This window comes from Rattus norvegicus, chromosome 14 (genome assembly GCF_021556685.1).
Source record: "Rattus norvegicus strain SHRSP/BbbUtx chromosome 14, alternate assembly SHRSP_T2T, whole genome shotgun sequence".
In the NCBI taxonomy this organism is placed as follows: Eukaryota; Metazoa; Chordata; class Mammalia; order Rodentia; family Muridae; genus Rattus; species Rattus norvegicus.
In genome coordinates, this window is record NC_141547.1 from 60,255,595 (window position 1) to 60,260,506 (window position 4,912).

At 36.6% G+C, this 4,912-nt stretch overlaps 1 pseudogene; it reads left to right on the forward strand.

Moving 5' to 3' along the window:
- The first annotated feature begins 2,754 nt into the window (after positions 1 to 2,754).
- Positions 2,755 to 3,417, forward strand: Cops8-ps3 (COP9 signalosome subunit 8, pseudogene 2; annotated as a pseudogene).
- Positions 3,418 to 4,912: the final 1,495 nt, after the last annotated feature.

Genomic DNA, 4,912 nt, shown 5'->3' on the forward strand with positions numbered 1-4,912 from the left:
GAAGGAAACATAAGGTTGACCATACTCTCTATCTACATATTATTTTAAATGCACAAACCAAATGTTTTTGTTTGGTTTGCTCCTACCAAAGTTCCTATGCTATCAGAATATAGACAAAATATGATTGTACCTTTACATCTGGAAAATGACAACAAACATGTTCGGAATTCACAGCATAATTGGCTATAAGCCTTCCCATGCTCACTCTGTATTACCTGCCATGCTGTGGGCCTTTATAGTCAGGCAAACCACAGACTGTCTAATTTTCTGATCTTTTAAATGTTCATTAGCATAACTCCACTGCTGAAGACACAAATTAATTGATTGGATATAAATCATTCTTTGTCATAGTGTGGTATACAAGTTGTTTACTAGTGAGTGCTATATAACAGGAAGTTTTTAAAAGCAGAATTTCTGAGAATCCAAAATTAAAGATCTAGGGAGCCACAACAAACGTCTGCACACTTAGTAGGAAGCTCCAAAACTTATCAGTTTCGGGAAGCACAACCTGTATAGCCAAACTGACTCCCCTGTCCCTTTCTGTCACCTTTACGGACTAACCCACAACAAGTTAGCAATATCAATATCAGTAGTCTGATGCTGGAAGTTGTTCTGAATGAGGAGCAAGAAACTAGAAGATAGGAAAAGATAGGACTAAGAAATAAACAACGTAAATATGGCATAAAGCTTAACAAATGTGGGGCACATAATAGGTTGTGACATTGTAACATATAATAATGAAATATGGTAAGGCTTAAAGAGTGGAGAGAAGCTAAACCCTTGATATAGAAAACCAGCTAAAGTTTTCTCTGTCCCTCTTCAAAATGCTCCACATACATATTTATTCCAGGCTCTTCTTCTTATAGAGAAAATGTTTCCTAACCCTTTATCTTGTGTAAATAAACATGTTTAAGCTATAGATTCTCTTAAATGCTTTCTCTTACATTTTGGTATCATTATATAAATATATTGTTTCCCCTTCACTTTTCCTCCCTCCAATCACTCCCATGTATTCTCTCTCCCTTCTCTTTCAAATTCTTGTCCACTTGTTTCACTGATTGCTATTACATATGTCTGCATATTTATTTACATTTATATACTATGTTACATATGTATAATACACATATACACAACCTTTCAGTTCTATACAGCCTTACTCATGTTAATTTTGTTTGTTTTCCTTTATTCCCACATGCTCCTCATCTAGGAAGCTTGCCTTTGAGCAAATACAGATGATCACAGAAAAACAGAACACAACTCCGAGCTGTGGAGCCAGTCCTGGTGGACCTGATCTTACTCTTACATATGAAGGATCACTGGAGGAGAAAGTTAGGGAAGCTGAGAAAAGCTGAAGGATCCTGGAGTTTGCCATGAAACTATGTGTCCTGGTAATGTCAGAAGCTCCACCCATGATGTTTTAAAGAACCAAATGCCATAAAAAAAAGTTGATCTAAGACTATGACAATAAACATACTAACAGTGTGGATGGGTATGAATATTTATATTGGTAAGATTTGTAAACTATGTTAGTTATCAGAAGAAAAGGATTAACATAAGCTGATAGTGGAGAGAATAGTGTATCATACAAAAAAAGGCAAAAACATTAAAATGATATATTTTACTCTGCATAGGTAAAAAGTAAAATCAGTGAACTGGTATAACTCACATGAACTCTAGTGCCCAGGGCAGCAGCTGAAAATGATTTTGAAAACTACTACTCAAAGACTACTACTAATGAAAGAGATGGAATATTAAAGTAAGCCACAGTAATGCAAGAAACAAAAATTATAGACAATTCCAGATGATATAAGTGGAGCACACATAAATAAATGGCATGATAAGACAGTAACGTTTATGTTCAATATGAATGTTCCAATTCATTAAGCAAATGAGAGGTATAGTGAATTGATGAAAAGGAGTGAGTAGAATTCATTGATGCAAGCACATGGAAAGCCAGAATAGTAAAAATGCACCTATATAACATGAAACTAAAAAAAAAAAAAAAAAAAAAAAAAAAAAAAAAAACATGAAATTCCAAGCCAGGCAATGGTGGCATACCCTTTAACCCAGCATTTGGGAGACTGAGATAGGTAGATCTCTGGTTTGGGTCCAGCCTGTTCTACAGAGTAAGTTTGAAGACATCCAGAGCTGCACAGAGAAACACTTTACCCCTCAAAATAAATAAATGAACAAACAAACAACAGTTCAGCCTGTTCTACAGAGTGAATTTCAAGACATCCAGAGCTGCACAGTAAAACACTGCCCCCGTCCCCCCCCCCAAAAAACAACAAACAAAAAACAAACCAAAAAATCAAGTCTTAACCTTTAAGTTCCCAATTACAGAAGTAATTTGATTTTTGATGAAATAGGAAATTGTACCAAAAATAATAATAACCAAAGATTAGTGAGACACTATGAAAAATTAAAAAATAATATGCAAGATGCTGACGAACTGCTAAATGCTCACCCAACTAACAAGCTTTACAGTAAAGGCAGTAAAATCTGAAAGAAATTGTAGCAGGAAAAAGTAAGTAAATTTATAGTAAGGTTGCAGATATTACAACCCACAAAACAGAAAAACCATCAATAATATAAAGCCATTGAAAAACATAGTCAATAAATCGGATCGAATTGATTTATGTAATTTTATGTGTGTCCCAACCAACAGCACAATACTTTTCAGCACCTGTGGTACATTCCTTAAGATTGTCTATATTTGGAACATAGAATAAACTTGAACAAATTGCAGATGCGATGCCCTCAAGGATGAGCTTAGGCTTTGGTCTGGCAAGGGCAGTGGAGAGAGTGACCAGAAAGAAGTCAATGGTAGCAATAGAGGACAGTGACTTCACTATCAAAAAGCTGCTGGGTCAGTGTAGGAACCAAGGCTGCTGACAGAATCGCCACACCTACAATGTACCGTCACCTTCTGGCTTTGCATGTGCTCCAGAGTGACATGAACAGTGTAAGATACCTTTGGAGAAGTATATCACTGCTGTAAAGTCTGAAAATTCCGATCTAGGCAGAATTTGGTCAGTAGGAGGGTGAATGAGGCAAAGCGATTTCCCTGAGATCTATACAACCAACAACACACACCAGAGGTGGGAAATTGTGCAGCCAATCATGAAAGCCTTTAGAGTTGCAAGGAGGCCAGGCCACTCTTTACCCTGGCCTTTCAAGCTTATACATCCGTGTTTACAGATGACTTCACGGCTGTTTTCTGTCTTCCTGTAGGAGAACCATGAAAGGTGTACTGGAATAGGGATGGTAGGCCATAAGAATGGTTCTTTCCAGGAAGCCAGCCTATCCCTGGATGTTTCCATGTATAGGTTTATTCCCTTATCAGAGCTTGCCCCAAATCCGGCAAACCGTAAGGAGCAGCAGCTCACCAACTATGCTGCTTTCCTGGAAAACTGATAAGTCCCTCTGAGTTCAAGATCCATCTTCAGTTCCTGTCACTGGCAAAAACACGTGCGGTTTTATTCTGAATTCACTGAACAGGGAGAGTGCCTAGGTGTGTTTTGGGTGTGAGTAAATGCAAGTAGAAGATGAAGCACATTGTACAGCTTGCCCCTCGGATACTGTTTTGAATGTCCTTGGAGCGGTTGTCCTTTGTATTGGTCATTTTGGTTGGAGCTGTCAATATTATGCAGCTAGTTTCTGTCAGCGACTCTACACCGAGCACAAACGGTCCTTCTTCAAGGAGCAGAGAGGATGCTGTGGCAGACACCATACTACTGCACACTGCTGGCCTCTAGCTGTAGTGCTGTGCCTGAGATTTGACCAAGACTGTCCCCAGGCAGTGCCCCAATCCACATTATCACTCACACTTTAGAAAATATGCTCTGTCTTCCATCCCAGAATAAGAAATCGCTATGGTAGAATCAGAAAAGACTGAGGAGGATGGACCGTATCCTGGTGAGGAGCTTGTCAATGCTACTTTTTCTTCAGTATGTGTAAGTATCGACTGCATGAGATGGACAACGTACAGTAAGAACTCAGCTTACGTGTTCTTGGAGGGAAGGCCATGAAGAGCCCCATGTGCTGAAGGAGGGATGAGTTGAAGGAGGGCTGTGAAGCCCTCTGGCTCTATGTCCCATTCCTATGTAGAAATGAAGAATGCATTTATTTTTGCTCTTGCATGACGGCCCTTAAAGATTTGAGGTGGTTAATGTAAAGAGCCCTGGTTCATTTATGTTGCATTTGCTCAATAAATATTTAATTGGAAAAAATTTTAAAAGAAATCAACATTGTATTTTTAGTATAGTGGGATGAAAACTACAGTAAGCGGGGGAAAAAATTAGGAAACTAATTTGACACAAATACCACATAATCCAAGGACACAGAAATCTCAAGAAAAGAATTTAGAAAACTGAAATACAATACATCAATATAAGTGTTATGTACTTAAATAAATCCTGAAGAGAAAACACATGGTCAAAATTAAATTGGCAATTATATGATGAAAAATATTAATAACTTGACATTAAAACCAGCAGTATTAAAGAAATAATAAGGTATACAAATATAACAAAAACTCTATTAAGTAGAAAATATAAAATAAAGTTATTTATATAAAACATAAATTAAAACACTAGAAAAACAAACAAAATTTTGAAAATAGAGAAAAAGTATAAAAATTTTTACCATCAAAACTACAGGCATCAGTTTACATCCTAAAAAATTAATATTAGAAACAATAAACAAATATATTCTAAGACTTAGAGCCAGTCTAAATATTGTGATAATTTTTGTAAGGCTAAACATGTTGGCTTATGTCTGTAATCTCAGCAATCGTAAACACATCCCTGAATATTATAATTATTAAACATCAAACAGACAAAACAGTGACCCTGACGCAAGCCTTTCAATTTATATAAAAATAAATTAAAATCTATTTTGTTCTTAAATT